General features: G+C 44.9%; 1 long non-coding RNA gene across 2 annotated transcripts; it reads left to right on the top strand.

Moving 5' to 3' along the window:
- Window positions 1–4,122: 4,122 nt before the first annotated feature.
- Window positions 4,123–8,303, top strand: LOC123104629 (uncharacterized). 2 transcript variants are annotated; one of them, XR_006450458.1, is made up of 2 exons: window positions 4,123–5,942; window positions 8,058–8,303. It is a non-coding gene; the product is annotated as an uncharacterized lncRNA (long non-coding RNA). The 2 variants fall into 2 exon arrangements; XR_006450464.1 differs by having other exon boundaries at window positions 7,837–8,303.
- The last annotated feature ends 9,018 nt before the right edge of the window (window positions 8,304–17,321 follow it).

Below are 17,321 nucleotides of genomic sequence, written 5' to 3'. Positions count from 1 at the left end.
TCGAAAGGCTTGAAGCGAATTAACTAGCATTGCGCCTCTTTTTTATTTTTAATGACTTATTACCACACAGAATTAAATAGAAAAAAATAAATATAGCAGAAAAGAAAAAAAACTATATAAAAAACTACTCATAAATAATTAGAAGAAAAAATAGTTGTGATTAACTTTACTAAATCTTTTTTATTTTTAATAACTTATTACAACTCAGAAATAAATAGAAAAAAATAAATATAGCAGAAAAAAAAACTATATAAAAAACTACTCAGAAATGAGCATAGATGCGCTTATAGAGAAAATTAGACCTAAATTCATAATAAATTTCTACTAACTTCAGAGAAATTCAATATGAATTTAGGTCAAATTTCCTGTATACGGGCATCTATTTTCACTTTGAGAGCAGTTCAACAAGGCTAAGAGGGAGGGCTTATAAACCGGTGTGAGCCCCCTTCGGTTGGCGAAGTGGGACTAAACTCTGGCCGCAACGAGGACCACACCTTTAGTCCCAATTTGTGCCACCAACCGGGACTAATGGGCTGCCTTTGATCCCGGTTCGTCCCACCAACCGGGACCAATGGTGGTGGGCCAGGACCAAGGCCCATTGGTCCCGGTTCGTCCCTCCAACCGGGACCAAAAGGTCCAGACGAACCGGGACCAATGGCCCACGTGGCCCGGCCGGCCCCAGGGGCTCACGAACCGGGTCCAATGCCCCCATTGGTCCCGGTTCTGGATTAAACCGGGACTAATGGGCTGACCCGGCCTGGACCATTGCCCCCTTTTCTACTAGTGTCAGGAACCCCTTTGATCACCGGCAACTCCGGCGGTCCTGAAGCTTGTGGAAGCAGTAACGAACCTGTGGATTTGTGATCTTCCTCTTGATCTTCATCATCGCTGTCAGTCAAAGCCCAAAATCGCCCTCCCGGTCTCGCAGGCACCGTCGTCTCCGTCAAGTCAATCATCTCTGATCTCGTCGGACGTTGATCTACCTGCACACGATCACCAACCACCACGTGAAAACCATCAAGGCTGAAACGAATCCCTACCTCGATCGAGTCACTGTCCGGCAAGTAGTCGCCGGCTAGGACGTGTCTAATTAGTAATTAAAGCTCCCATGTGTTTGTCATTTGTTTCTTATCGGTCCTTCCTCCTTAGAGCATCTAAAGTTGTAGAAACCAAATCTGGGCAATCAAACGTCTAGACGCACCAGGGTGCGTCCACGGGCAGTGACTGGTCGCACCTCCTCTGATAGGGAGGGCTTACTGATTGGGGAGAAAGTAAAGTAGATTTGAATGGAATGGCTGTTATAGTGTGCAGCAGCAGGTGTTAATTTGATTCTGCAGTTTGGCTCCCCTGTACAGCAGGCGTTGATTTAATTTGCAAATAAATGGATGGTTGAGTAACAAAAACAACTTCCTGAAAAATTTGTTCTCTGACTCCTCTGCTGATGTGCTGTGGTAGATGTGCAACACAGCTAGTGATGTTCACTTCTTATCTGGCAAAATGCTTGGCCACAGAAGATGGGAAAGGTTTGGTGGCGTGGTGAGGAAGAAACTGAAGATGCACAACAATGTAGTTGGAGAATGTAGTTTTTCTTTGGCTGTTGTGGATTGGAATCGAATGGCGGTATCTCTTCCATTTGCTGTTTTAGCAGTGGGATGTTGCTGTTTAGAACTGACTTTTGTATCATCCTGAGTAATGCAACAGTAGAACTTACTGATGGTGTGATTGATTATTTGTGGCCAGACGATTTCAGGCATAGGCAAAGGGCTTCAGTGGGCGATGGTTTGCATACAGAAATTAAGAAGGGGTAAATTCTCAAGGATTTTTTTCCAGTGTTTCTTATCCTTGCAAGCCCCTGTAGTCAGTTAATGCTCTTCTTCTGCAGTATTGTTCGTAATGCTCCACAAAGTCCACGTCACGCTCGCGGCGGGAAGCTGCCACTGGAGAGCCATGTCTCTCTGTAATGCCTGTACTAGCAGTTAGTAAATGACAAACTGTATCCTTGTTTCTTCAATTAATTAACATGAAGCGCATCTTGCTCTGTTGGTAGCTTAATAAGTATCCACTTCCGTAGAGTAGATCAAATTATATGCATGTGGATACTTTTCCTAATCAACAGTAGCTAATATTTGCTTGCTAACCTCTGATTAATTCTTTAACCATGCTACTAGATGGCCGAGTAATTAAAAGAACGTGCGGGTTAACATTTTCCCTGCTTCTTGGGGTGTTGCCCACACCTGTGGACATTTGTAAATGGAGTGGTGTGCAGGTGCTTTGGAAAGAGGTTTGGTTATCCCCCGCCTATGTGATCAGGACAACTAAAGGTTTTTTTCCGGTGCCGCTGGAAGAGAAAGGTTTGTCTGGTGGAGGTGGGTAATGTAAAACTAGAATATTAGGGCAACTGCTCGACACCCTTGGGGGGTGCGGCTATCTCATTATATATAAGTACCAAAGGGTACAAGTACAAGTACAACACGTATACACAAGTCTACGTATCCATATACAGTCTAACACCCCCCCTCAATCTTAAATGTGGCCTGAAGTACAAACTAAGTTAAGATTGCGCCTGCAGCCTACAAACTGTGGTTGTGGAAGAGGCTTCGTGAAGATGTCAGCAAGTTGATCCTTTGATGATATCAACTTGATGCTAAGCAGCTTCTGTGCAACACGCTCTCGAACAAAGTGATAGTCAACCTCAATATGTTTTGTTCGAGCATGAAACACTGGGTTAGATGATAAGTATGTAGCACCAATGTTATCACACCAAAGCACTGGAGAGTGAACTGAAGGAACTCGCAACTCCCTCAGCAAGGACTGAACCCAAATGATCTCAGCTGTCGCATCAGCAACTGCTTTGTACTCGGCTTCTGTGCTGCTGCGAGACACCGTAGCCTGCTTGCGAGCATTCCAGGCAATCAAGTTGGGACCAAGAAACACTGCATACCCCCCCTGAATCGTCGGTCATCAGGACTACCAGCCCAGTCAGCATCAGAGAAGGCCGAGATCTCATAAGACGGCGCACGCCGGAGAAGCAAACCATGAGATGTAGTGAGGAATATATATCGCAGAATGCGCTTCACAGCGGACCAATGGGATGTCGTGGGCGCATGAAGAAACTGGCAGACACGATTGACTGCATAAGAGACATCTGGTCTGGTGATAGTAAGATAATGCAGGCCTCCAACAAGATTGCGGTACTCAGTGGCATCATCAGAGGAGAGAGGGTCACCATCAAAAGCAGACAACCGATCAGTGGCAGACATAGGAGTAGCGACAGGTTTACACTGCAGCATACCAGCATGACGCAACAAATCCAGAGCGTACTTCTTCTGAGTAAGAGTGACTCCAGCAGAAGACCGTGACACCTCCAGACCAAGGAAGAAGTGCAGAGCACCGAGATCCTTAACAGCAAAATCACCACTCAATGCAGCCACAAGGCGGTTCGCCGCAGCATCTGAGGAATTGATGAGAATAATATCATCAACATAGACCAGTAAATACATCGTAACCTCAGGGCGTTGAAGAAGGAACAGTGATGTGTCAGCAGTAGAAGGAATGAACCCAAGTGCTCGCAAAACTGAACCAAGACGTGCATGCCAGGCACGGGGAGCCTGCTTAAGACCATAGAGCGCCTTAAAAAGACGACAGAGATGATTAGGACGTGCAGGATCCACAAACCCTGGTGGCTGACGCATATAAACCTCCTCCTCCAGAACTCCATGCAAAAAAGCGTTCTGCACATCCAGCTGACGGAGAAACCATCCTCGAGTAACAGCAAGGGATAGTAGCAGACGAATGGTCACTACACCACAACACTAAATTCCCTACCGACGTTGGTCGGGAAAGGTCAGTATACACCAACATACAGTTGGTCGGCAATGTTTCTATCGGTCTGTAGGTCGGTAATGCTTGTACAGGCAACTGACTGTCGGTCGGGAATAGTCAGACATTATTTTCGGACGGTAATAGGCTTACACCCAGCCAACCATCGGTCAGGAAACATTACCGACCGACAGATCATTGGGCCAGCAAAATAGTCCGCGCCAATCGTTTGGGCCAGCGAAATTTAGCTAGCGCGCGGGGCTAAAAAGAGGCTTCGCGCCAACCAGGCCCAAAAATCCTCCAACCAGACTTTCTCCCTTACCCCTACCAGCCACCACACATTAACCCTATCCCCACCCACGCGTTGTTTCCGGCGACGGCGCCGCCGTTCTCTTGCTCTCTTCTTCGCACACCGCCGTCCGCTCCGCGGCCGTTCCATCTCCTGCTCACCTGCCTCACCTTATCCCCTCCTCCTCCCACTCTCTCTTCCTTTATGCGCTCCCGTGCTCCTAGTGCCTCCTTCGGGGTCCCGCAGCCAGATGCGGCCGCCTAGGGTTCGCTGCGGCCGGAGATGGCTACCATGGAGGTCGCCCCCTTCAGATCTAGCGGCCCAGTCCTCTACCAGGTGCCGTAGTCAAGGAGGACAGAGCGCCATCACCAGGCTGGTGCAGGGTGAGCTCTGGCCCTCCTACCGACCGGTGTGTACCTTGCTCTTGGGGTAGCACCGAGCGACGGCGGCAACTACAAGATGCAGCAGAAGCGGCGGATGGCCAAGAATCTAGGCCTCCGACCATTGGCGGTTGTTGTTGTGGCAGAAGAGTCGGTACAGTGTTCGCGCCTCCGCCCTGTTCAGCCTTGCCTCCATCAACTTTGGAACTCCCGGTAAGCATATTCATAATCCTGTCTTCATCGTGATTGTGTAAAAAGCTGGATATGGATGAAGACGAAGACCAAGGGCAGATTTCGTATATCTGTTAGCTTTACATCTGTTTTCTGTAGTTTATTTTTGCCACGTGAAGCAGGATGAGTTTAGATTTGTTCATGAAATTGGTTGTAATAGAGATAGGACTGTAATGCCCAGATGCATTTTCAAGTGGATACCTATTGCCTAAACTACAAGAACACTAAGAGAAGGTCACTGAATCCAATTTTATTTTAAATTAAGCGGGCAAGTGGCGGGAATCGAACCCGTAGTGCTAGCAGTTTTTTTTGTTTTGTTTTGTTTTGCAGCACTTGCTTTAATTGAAGGTTTGCATCATAAATAGGACAAGAGAGATCCATGATCACATTTGCGATGTCTGAAGCCTAAAGCTAACACTAAACGAACCGGTTCAAGTTCCAGCAGGAATAAGTATAATTTTTGCACGATTATGTTTTACTAGACCTAATAGTGTAATTTGTTTCAGCTGTTTAGTCTTCAGGCTGTACATTAGGCCAACAGGCCAATACTGCTTTTTATAGTTAGGGTTGTTATTATATGGAAAACACATACTGGTTCGGTGCTACAGTTTGTCCATTTCAGGTCAACAATTTCTAAGCTTCCACATTTTACGTGACTCCATTTTTATGCAGGTGATGAGCTGGAGCTCCCAAATAGACACCGTGCTTCATAATCAGCTCCAAATTCTCAATCCTGTAGCGCTAACATTATTTGGTAAAACAATGGAAATACGTTTCACAAAAATAGCGGTACATGATAAAAACCATATCCATATGATGATACAAAAAGCGGCACCTAAATCAAGTGCATACCATTCTTAATCCTGTCTCCAGGTACTTTAATTTCCAAGAAAGTCTGGCCCTCAACAACCTTATTATCTTAGTGATTCCTGATCTTCCATCAAAGAATATCAATTCATTGCAAATACAACACCATTATTATCAATTTCTTTTCATTGCTATCAAGTACTACCTCCGTACCAAAATATAAGATGTTTTTGTAGGCTAAACTAGCCTACAAAAATGTCTTATATTTTGATATGGAGGTAATAACTTTTTGACCATAATCCAAATCGAAACCATCAAAATCGTTTGATTTATAGGGTTCTTCCTCCTGGCAGCGGCGCAATTTGTTGGCTCGCTCATCAGCTGTGATACCCCATGTCCCCTGTCCGCACCTGCTGGTGAGTTCTTCCCGAATGCTTCTGTATATTCCTTTGGCTGTAACTTATTGCATGAGAAAACAGGTTCCATGCTTTTTCTTTTCCATTTGAACCATGTGAAGACCCATTTCCAGTAATTCCATTAATTCCCTGCATCCTCTGGTTCTGCTATTATTCTATTAGGCTTTTACTGTTAATTTGGACACGCTAGTTATTTAGCATTTTTGTGAGACATTCGTAGCTATTCTGATGGTGCTCCTTCAGTAAATATATTCTTACCTCTGCCATGTCAGGGGCATTTAGACACGAAAGGATATGTTAACGATATGAAGGTATGCAAATATATATAGCATCATCAAGCAATGGAGGAAGCCAGATCTCAATATCGACAAAATGAAATGTAGAACTTAATTAGTTCCTGGAGCATATACCTAGATGATCATAGATCATGCAGGTTCTTAACATGGAAATGCTCTTAGAAAGGTGGTTTACATGGATGTTGTCTTCTGTTTGTCTAACCAAAAGTATGGCAAGTGTTACCACAATGTACTCCCTTCGTTTCTAAATATAAGACCTTTTAGAGGTTTCAATACGGACTATGTACGGATGTATATAGAGGCAGTTTAGAGTCTAGATTGACTCATTTTGCTTCAAATGTAGTATGTATTGGAATATCTAAAAAGGCTTATATTATTTAGGAACAAAGGGAGTAGTTACACTGTCGTTCACTTATAGTAGGATAGTCAAGTGATTATTTTTCGCTTCTGCTTCACATGGTTGTTGGTTGGAAAAAAGGTTTATATCTTTTGTGCTACACTGGTTTGCTCAACTCCCATGAATTGGTAACTGGACTGTCTCGGCCATTGTTGTGTATATTTGTTTCTTCCTAAAAAAGAGAGTTTTTATGCAACCCTTCATAGACACTACCGTGGATCTCGAGTGGCGAAATGTTCTTTTTTGGACCTTCGAGTGGCGAAATGTTATTACTTAGATTCATGAAATGGGGGAAAAAATCAAGAGTTTAATTTTCTTGAGTACTGCATCAATGATGTAGGCAAATAAGTTCTCCTATGTTAGATCCATCCAGTTATGTACTTTTGCTGCCACTAATCGTGAACTATATGCAGCATTGAGCATTCTAATTACTCTTCTGCATTGTTCTCTATGTCGACAACTGATGTAGTGTAGGCTGAAGCGATGGCATGTATGATTGGTGTAGTTTCATCTCAATAAGAACTATTTGGTGCATAGTATGTTGGTCCCAGCCTACTCGTTGTAACTCCTGATTTTGATGGATTTTTTTCTTGGTTTTGATTATACAATCTAGAATTTGTACCGTTTTCAGCCAAATTCAACAGAGTATATCATCCAATACTAACAATTTCAATTATCATGGTATATTCAAGTCAAAGCTAAATACTAGTCTGTGTCCGCCTACCTTGGGAAAGATTGCAGGTTAATCTACTTTGGTGTTGTAGGTTCTTTTCTTCTTACTCTTATTCTTTAGGTTTTATTTCTTATTCCTATTTCCATTCAGGGCGAAAAAAGCTGGGAACTATTTGGACACATGTACCTTTTAGGTGTTCTCCCTTACTACCCAAAACAATGTTAGGTGGGCTATGATAATACTTTTAGGTGTTCAAAAAGAGTCACATCTATAATTAGCTTTCAACTTGCTATATCCAGTGTGAACTACTGGAAATATGTACATCTACTGAAAGAGTGATAGTTATTTATATTTAGCTTTCAGCTCATTGTATCCACTATCTGTAAAGTTGTATGTTCATTGTTTTGGAAATAGATGTGGGAATATTGGCTGCTGGTACCTATGTACAGTAACTTAAGTATATCCTCGGGAACACTATATGCTCAGCAATCGTACAAAGTAAATGATGTATTTCCTTTTAATGGATAGATAAAAAGTGGATGGGGGGCTTCCATGCTACATCCATGGCTACTGCTGGAAGTTGATTGACGATCTTCATGTCCCAAAATGCTAGTTTTATAGATTTGGCAAGTGTATTCTTCATTTTATGTTGTTGTGTGTGTGCACAGTGCACATGTGAATTTTCCATGCATTCAATTTCATAAATTAATTGAGCATTCTAAAAGTTGGGACTTGTTTAACTTTTGTAGGAAGCAAATATAAGGACTGGACTCAGAATGAACCATGAAGCCAGCGGTCCACGTCAACTAGATGTCTGAGCTTTCATTTTGTACAACTGATTGCTCGTACTTGCATCTTTTATCTGTCCTTCTGTGAACCTGATGTATGGTGGCTTGGTGGTTATGTTTAGAACAGACTGAAGTGTATGTATGTGATGATTAGTTAATGAAATAAAAAATGTTTGGTGCACCTGAAATATGGTGTCTTGGTGATTATGCTTAGAATGCATGAATTACATGTATGCGACCGCCAGTACAATAGCTTAACTAAATTGTGGTTGGCTAAACAAAATGTTGATGAATTGTTGGTTGGCAAAGGAAAACACCATCTGATTGTTGGTTGGCAAAACAAACCCTGTCGGACAGTTGGTCGGGAAAGCCCAACACTAAGCCCATCAGAATGTTGGTCGGGAAAGGCCCATGGCTGCGCCAACGAACTGTTGGTCGGGAAAGGCCCATTGCTATCCCAACAGACTGTCGGTCGGGGAAGGCCCATAGTAGGCCCAACAGACTGTTGGTCGGGAAAGGTACTCCATAGCCATCGAGCAGTCGGTCGGGAAAGGGTTTTCCCGTCTGGACTTTTCCTAACAGACGCGGTCGGTCGGCAATAGTGTTTCCCAACCGACTGTCTATCGGCGAAAGCTGTATTTCCGACCAACCTAGTTGTTGGCGATATAGTGTTGTGGTGTAGTGGGTAGTAGGCTTGATAACTGGACTGAACATGTCTTCATAGTCAAGACCATACCTCTGTTTGAAGCCCTTAGCCACTAACCTTGCCTTGTAATGCTCAATGGAGCCATCAGCATGCCGTTTAACTTTAAACACCCACTTAGAGTCAATGATATTGACCCCAGACACTGGAGGAACAAGCTGCCAGGTGTCATTCTTCAGCAATGCTTGAAACTCCTGTTCCATCGCGGCACGCCAGTGGGGAATGCCTAGTGCAGCCTGAAAGTGGCGAGGCTCAGCAGTGGGATCCGCAGCAGCATGAGCCATGCACGCGGCGAGCCACGCAACAGTCCCATCGGTCCGGATCTTAGGCTGAAAGACACCGGTCTGACTGCGCGTGCGATGTCGAGGAGCAACAGGTTGTGGTGACGATGCAGGGCATGATGCAGGCGACGAAGAAGGCGACCCCGAGTCGCCAGGGATCGCGTCGGAGCCACTGGGCGTCGGGGAGGCGGGCGGTGTGGCGCCCGACACGGCCACGTCGCCCAGGCCCACGCCGGAGCCGCTGAGCGCCGAAGAAGCAGGCGAGCCTGGGGTGGCCGGCCCATCGGGAGCCGAAGCCGGCCCAGGCGAGCCTGGCGTGGCTGGTCCAGGAGCAACCTCCTGCGAGGCCAGCTCGGGCAACTCCCACGAGGCGGGCGAGGAGAGGAAGCCGAGGCGGCGGCGGAGTGCGCGGAGGCCATCGGGCTAGGCGGCGGCAGCGATTGGCGGAGGCGGCGGCGGCAGCAAGGGGTGCAGTGGAAGACGGGAACCCTAGTCTGATACCATGTAAAACTAGAATATTGGGGCAACTGCTCGACACCCTTGGGGGTGCGGCTATCTCATTATATATAAGTACCAAAGGGTACAAGTACAAGTACAACACGTATACACAAGTCTACGTATCCATATACAGTCTAACAGGTAAGAAACTGAAGATGTAGTGTTCAATTAGTTTTGCTTCACTGTTCCATCTTTGGTGGATCCACATGGCGATCTTTGGTGGATCCACATGGCGCCCCCACGATGAACCTGTTCCCGAGTACGTACGATGAGCAGCAGCAGGTGTGGCTTTCATGTTGGAGGAGGTGTGTTTGTTGAATGCGATGGCCCTATGAGAAATGGGTGATTGTGAAGACAGATGTTTGCTTGCAGTGCTCTGGTGATGAAAACTGAATGTCTGTCTGCAGAGGAATTTTAGTTTTGGATTCGATGGCACCAAACAGTTTCATCCTTCGGTATTTTCCCAGTTTTAGCAGAAGTGGGATCTATACTCACATTTGTGAGCTATCTAGTGTTATTTGCATCGTTATTCGGTTGAGAAGACATGGGCGTTTTGCTTGTTCAAGAAACTTCTTGAACTGTGATTTCATTTGTTTCAATGTAGATGGTACGCCGATAATGCTGGTTACTGGGTAGTTGTCGGGGGATGTTTTGAATCAGGCTTTCACTGGCTGAACTAAAGTTTCAATCTGTTTAGAATCTTTGCTGCACTTCTGTAGTTGGAGCCTGCAGAAGGATGCCGTCAGTTTCTTGGATAACTGGCCTCCCTGATGGCTTTTCTGCTACAGTGCTAGGGAATGAATACTAGCTAGCTTGTGATTGCTAATACAACTGAACTGTAACGTACCACGCCCCTGAGCCGCTCTCGATCTAGAACTGTCGGGGCCTGTGGTTTAGGGCGATTGGTCGGCGCCAGAGCCTAGCATCGCTGAGTCACATTCACATCTCAGGACGAGACGATCTGCTCTGGATTTTGTTTGCTGCTGATCCTTTGGGTGACTACACTCTACAACAGGGTCAGTAGCAGTTTAGTCTTCAGTTTCGTCTGTTGTGTTCTTTGCTGTAGCCCAGTGTTGTAGATATCTGAATAACTCTGTCTTTTGCTTCTCACATTGGACTATACATGGTTGTCCTGCTTCAAGTGTTTGTTCACTTGTATGCAAGCAGACTAAAGTGTCCTAAGAATTTGAGGTGTACTCGTATGATGAAAGAAATGAGAACAACTCCTTACTGACTTGGTCAATACCTATCACATGCTTATGAGTTAGCAGTAGAATGACAGTTAGAATCGGAGCTGTGCCGGCAATTGGCACTTTGCCTTCTCTTCACAATTAAAATTAGTAGTCCCTTCGAATTGGCTGCAATGAGCCAATTTCCAATCCATTTCACACATCTTTCATGATGCAAAGGAGAGAGAAAACTAAATTAACACTCAAATAGAATGGTCGAGCACATGATTCTACAGCCTAGTTACATGATAAAAAAACGTGGTAAGCAATTCCAAAATGACTTGCTCAACACATACCCCATGATCACAACTTTTTGTCCATAAGGAGAGCTAACAAAGACTAGATGTGTAGACCGTGATAAGTGGTCGGTCATATATTTCTAAAGCTACTACTGATCTTGTAATCACATCTAGACCGTGATAAGTGGTCGGTCATAGTGAAGCCCTGAGAAATCCATCAATGAATTCTTTTTTTTTCCTTTTTTTTGAAAAGGGGGGTCTCCCCGGTCTCTGCATCAGAACGATGCATACGGCGAAATCAATGAATGCTAGCTCTAGTTAAACCTAAGGTATCATTCATACCGCCCCTTTTGGGCTGTTAATATTTGTACATGGCAACCTGGTACAACAAATGGTTTTACAGTCCTCTTCATCTAGTCCCTTTACAGTGGTACGACATTGCGATACAAGCATGGGTATATGGTGTGCTACCTGAGAAATCCATAATTGAATACAACTCTCATTAAACCTAAGTAACATTTGGCCCTTTGTGGTCCGTTAATATTAGTACAAGAAACCTATTACAACAAATGGTTTTACAGTCCTCTTCCTCTAGTCCCTCAAAACAGCCCCTTCTCGACCTGGTTGAACATAGGTCCAGCTAGTTGCTTGGTAACCTGGTTAGTTCTCTAACAGGGCCGTACCCGAGAAAATGGGGGCCCTGTGCCAAATCAAAAATTAGGCCTTTGATAAGATCGTTGGCAATTAGGAAAACAATTCTCAAAGCAGAATTATTATAATAGGGGGTGTACCAAAGCAAAGTCCATGCATGTATCTTGTTGCTGCGTAGTTGAAGTACATCTTATAAGAGAGCTATTCTCAAAACTTGGGAATTAGTACATTATTTAGCACAAAACATGCCACCTTTCTTCTCGCAAAGAAAAAAATAAAAGAAAAAAACGTTTCATCCTTCTAGCATTATTTCGATATTCTTTGTACGCGATGTTCTTCAAAATGTCATTTGATTCTTTTGCTAAAAAAACATATCACAATGGCAGCTTTTTGAGATCGAGTTCTTAGTTCACTATAAACTTATGATGTATTAAAAATAGAACGTATAACCTAAAGACCATTCGGCATGAGTGGTGAACTATCTCAAAAACAATGAACATAGAAACAAAAAAGGGATGAAATGAACTTCTATTTATTTGGGAAGAAAAGACCATGTGCGGCCGGCTGCAACGCGTCTGGTAGTGTGGTTCAAGATCTCGTCAGGAAGGCACCTCGGCCTGGACTCGGACTCCAATTGGTGCATCCAGGTCACAAGCTCACAACGAAGGTAGCAAGCAGCAATGGAATCTAAAGAAGCAGAGAAGACATGAGAAATCAAGAAGAAACCACCGAATAAATAGAAGACGGACTGAGAATCTCTAACAATGTTGCTTCCATGTGGACATTATGTAAAGGGGGTGGTGTGCAGATGGTTTGGCAAGAGGTTGGTTATCCCCGCCCATGAGATCAGGACAAGGAATGTTTTCTTTTTCCAGTGCCGCTGGGAGAGAAAGGTTTAGCTGGTGAAGGTAAGAAACTAAGATGTAGTGAGTAATTAGTTTTGCTTCATTGTTCCATCTTGGTGAATCCTCATGGTGCCCCCATGACGAACCTGTTCCCGAGTACGTACGGTGAGCAGCAGCAGGTGTGGCTTTCATGCAGTTTTCGTCCTCAACTACGAAGCTATTCATGATTTTTTTTTTGCATTAAACAATATGGTCAGTTTGTATGCATGTAGCTCTACTATGTCACGTAATTTTGTTGTGTACTCACATGATAAACAATTGATAACGGCTCCTGAATGCATTTAGTACATGCTTACGTAGAAGTAAAAAGATCCTAACATAGATCAAAGTATATATAAGTCAGGCCTATATCTACTCGATCACCTGACTTGCCTTGGCTAGCATGCAAAAGTGACTGTTATATGAGAGGTTTCAAACTTATTTTATGCTCTATTCCCTCTCTATCAATCTGTTCGAAATATTGGAGGAAAACAAAAGATCACAGTAAATCTTTAGCTTCGCTTCGGTCGCCTCCGCTTCTTACGTCATACATCTCCGATGCAAACACCAGCAGAAAGAAGAAACCGAATCCATCCCACAACATGCACCAAAAAGATCTTGGTCGTCGCCATGCGACTCACCGCTCCTCGTGTCCATCCCAAGCCCTCCGGTTATTGAGGTCCCAGACCACCCTGCTCATCCGCGTCTCTCCTTGCCCCCACCATTGTGTATTTGTGTTGGTTGCCCAGCTTACAGTAATGGCCATGCTGATCACGCGGCATCTTCCCGCCGTCAAGGTCACCTATTGGCTACCATGGTCATCCAGATCACGTTGTGTCCCCCCGCTGTCCTGGCCAAAGCACAAAGAAAAGTAGTTCGCCAGGACTGAAATTAACCTCGAATTGCCCAGGTGAGCCTGCATGTGTGCAACTTTAAATTTGAGTCATCGTACTGTGAGTACTGAACCGAAACTGTAATGCAGTTTGCTGATCTCATATATGCATCTTACAGGGCTTGAGAGGTTATATAGTGGCACACAATATGTATGTCGACTGCACTGCACTGCACGGGCTCTCTCCAGTTAGTGATGTTGATGCTTTTCAAACATCCAGGCTTTGTTACCGTACATTTTGACCAACTCATTTTATATCTGTGTCCATAGAAGTAGATGACGGTGTCTTCTCGTGGAAATTTCTATGTTTTGTCATGAAGCGGATGAAAACCGTTTCAACTTGCGGAGGGATTCCAGCTTCAGATTCTATGGCCAGCTGTTATATATAGTATCGCGTTTGTGGCGATGGGGCAGATTGCTGGTTGTGTGCAGCTGCGGGAAATGTGCAAGAGCAAGAATGTAGTCCCTATCAGAATAGCTGACATAATTCATACTCCATGATACTTTGGCGCAGCAGGAACTTCTTCAGTTCGGAGGCTTGCTTTAGAGCCTCACTGGAACTAATCTATTGCTAGGGAGGAAGCCGTTTCCTGATCTCAAAGAATACGCCTTTTCATCAAGCTCCTTGTGCCTCGAAATGTCTACCTCGCACCCTGCTCACATGTCCCTCATAACCAAGATAAGAATGTTGCTTGTGGATTTTCTCCATATTAGTTGAAGCTGGTAATGATGTTGTTCACGCAGCCTTTCATTGCTAAAAGCATTGTATAGAGTTTACTTCAACTCTTCTTCAGGATGAAAACCCATGATCTGACTTCAGTGATTGGCTCTAGCATTGACGCCTTGACGGGAGCATTCGTTGCTGAAGAATCTATCCTGTGACATTGGGGGTTGCCATCATTGATGATTGTTGATGTTGTTTATTGCAGCTGTTCTGTTTGCCTTTTATTTATTTTTAATAATTTGGTTGTGTGCATCCTTGATATCTCCATTAGCTCTTGAAACTGTGTTGTTGCATATGCTAGGTGTAATTGATATCTTATCAATATTATTATATTAATATATTCTCTTAACCAAGAAATGTTGCTTGTGGATTTTCTGCTGCTTTTAAGTCATTTAGAGAGAGCTTAAAACCTAACAGATAAAACAAAGAGAGATTAAAACTTAGTAGATAAAACAAATCCGTTCCCATTTCAACAGTTTTCCTTGGTGCATTGGCTACGGGGTCCAGCGAGCCATAAAAGAAAATGAAAAGCTTATTTATAAGTTTTAAAAAATCACCATTTCCCTTGTGGATACATGTATATGTTCTTACGTGTTCGTAAAGTATATTGAATAATATGCTGATTTGTAGCCTATAAGAAGATACAAATTTCTTTCCCAAATACAACAAAGTAGGTTCATTTTAATCCATGCTAGTTGTATTTCTACATATCTATGCGTATATGTGTTTAAAAAAATTGAGGCATTACGAAATAGTTTTTCAATAAAAAAAATAAAGGGCTCTGTAGAGCCCATCCTCCGAAACACATTTTGGCTTGGACTGCTCTCTTCTTCCTTGTCAATTAAGCGATAACCCTCATGCATGAACACAACTAATTGAGATAAAATGCATATTACGTCAACTTAAAAGCTGGCGACTTTTGATCATTCAAGACTAAGCGGATTGCAAATGCAAGTGTTGTTCAACTAGTCATACGTTTATGAATTTCTCGCAGTCCTTTTAGTTTTAGTATTCCTCCAACCAAAGACAATGTTTCTATTCACTCTGTTCCATTGTGACGCCCGGATAATCAAGCTACAGTAACCTCTGCCAATGATGCCACATCACCTCGATTACTGTTGCTAATCTCGCGTTAGTTCGAAACCGATTCAAGTTCAAATTCAAAATCAAGCAAACAATAAAAGTTTTCGAAAATTAAAACTAAAATGTTCAGAGTGAACCAAGTAAAGCATAGGTAACTATGATGGAGAAACCACACCTTTATAAAATATTTAAATACTATTAAATGGATAAAACATCAGCTAAGACTATTATTTAAATACTTTTATATATTAAATAATTACAAAACTATTTTATTTTGGGTAGCAAGTTAATGTGGCCATGGCATATTTGGTAACAACAAATTATGTGTCATTTTGGTATTTTGCTAAAACTAGAAATAATAGGAAACTAAGTGAAAACCGAAAAGAAATAAATAAAAAGAAGATTAACAGAAAAGTAAAAGAGAAGAAAGACCCCCCCCCCCCAAACTGGGCCTCGACCCAGCAGGCCACCGGCCCAACTGGGCAAAGGCCCAACCGGCCGAACCGTCCACTCCCTTATTCCCCCACGTCCTGAAACCCTAACCCCCACCACGCACTCCCTCCCCCACTCGCTCTCTCCCCCACTCCCCCGATCCAGATCAGGATCGGGGCGATCACGCCCCCGCCCCCGTTGACTCCTCGCCCCTCCTCTCCCTCGCGCGACGCCCGACGGAAGCCGCGGCCGCTCCTCGCGCAGACCGCGCCGCCGACTGGATCGCCACCTCCCCATCTCCTCCCCACGCCGGACCTCCTCCCCGACGGCCTCCCAAAGCTATGCTGCGCCCCGTTGCCGCTCAACGTTCCGGACGCTGTCAACGGACCCCGCCGCTGCCCCGGGCCACCACGACGGCCAGCCTCCCCACCGGTCTGCCTCCTCGTCGCACGTCGTCCCCGACGACCTCCACGACCCCCGCTCCCCGAATCCCTACCGCCCCTGTGAGCTCCCCCTCCTCTCCCCCTTTCCCTCTGTCGCCGGCGCCGTTCGTGACGCCCCGGCCTCCTCTACCGCGCGTACGCACGCGTCGCGCCCGTCGCAGCCCTCTGCTCGTCGCAGCCGCGGCCCGCGCCTCGCCCTCCCCCCATCTCCGTCGCGCTCCAGCGCCCGCCCGTGGCTCGCCGCACATCCCCTGTCCCTGCGCCGTTCGCGCCTCCCCCGCTTCGTCTCCGCGCCCCGTTGCGCCCTCCGCCGCTCGGCCTCTGCCCGCGGTGCCACCCCGCGCTGCCCGGGTCCGGCACCCACCGCCGGCGCCCGTCGCCGCGGCCTCAACCTCCTGGGCGGGCTCCCCTGACGCCAGGCGGGTTCGCCCACGCTCAGGCGCCCGTCGCCCGCTGCCCACTCACCCGCTAAGGCTCCCCCAGAACCACTGACTAGGGGGCCCACGCCCCAGAACATTTTATAAAAAGAAAAAAAAGATTTAAGAAAAACAAGTATTAAAATAATGATTAATTAATTAATTAATTAACTTAATTAATTCTGTTTAGATTAACGTAATCATTAGGTAAACTAATTAACTCTATTTAATCAACCTGCTAAATAAACAGTGTATGACATGCGGGACCCACCATCAGGTTGACTAGTTAACTCTGTTGACTGCTGACATCAGCATGATATCATGCTGATGTCATAAATCCATTTTCGAATTAAATTAAATAATTAATTAAATTCCTGAAATTAATAAAATCTTTAGAAAATCATATCTTTTAATCCGTAACTCGGATTAAATTATTTTCAACATGAAAGTTGCTCAGAACAACGAGATGATTCCGGATATGCAACCCGTTCGTCCGCCACACACCCCTAGCATATCAAACACGCAACTTTCCCCCTTCGGTTCATCTGTTCGAAAACGCGAAACACCGGGAATAGTTTCCCGGATGTTTTCCCCCTTCGCCGGTATCACCTCCTACCGTCTTAGGGCACAGCTAGCACCGTTACTTGTCTTGTCATGCATCGATATGCATCTGTTTGCATTGTATTCATTGTTTCTTCCCCCTCTTTTCTCCGATAGACTACGAGACTGACGCCGCTGCTGGTGCCCCGA

Source organism: Triticum aestivum, chromosome 1B, assembly GCF_018294505.1.
Source record: "Triticum aestivum cultivar Chinese Spring chromosome 1B, IWGSC CS RefSeq v2.1, whole genome shotgun sequence".
Classification (NCBI taxonomy): Eukaryota; Viridiplantae; Streptophyta; class Magnoliopsida; order Poales; family Poaceae; genus Triticum; species Triticum aestivum.
This window is presented reverse-complemented; position numbering and strand designations above follow the sequence as displayed.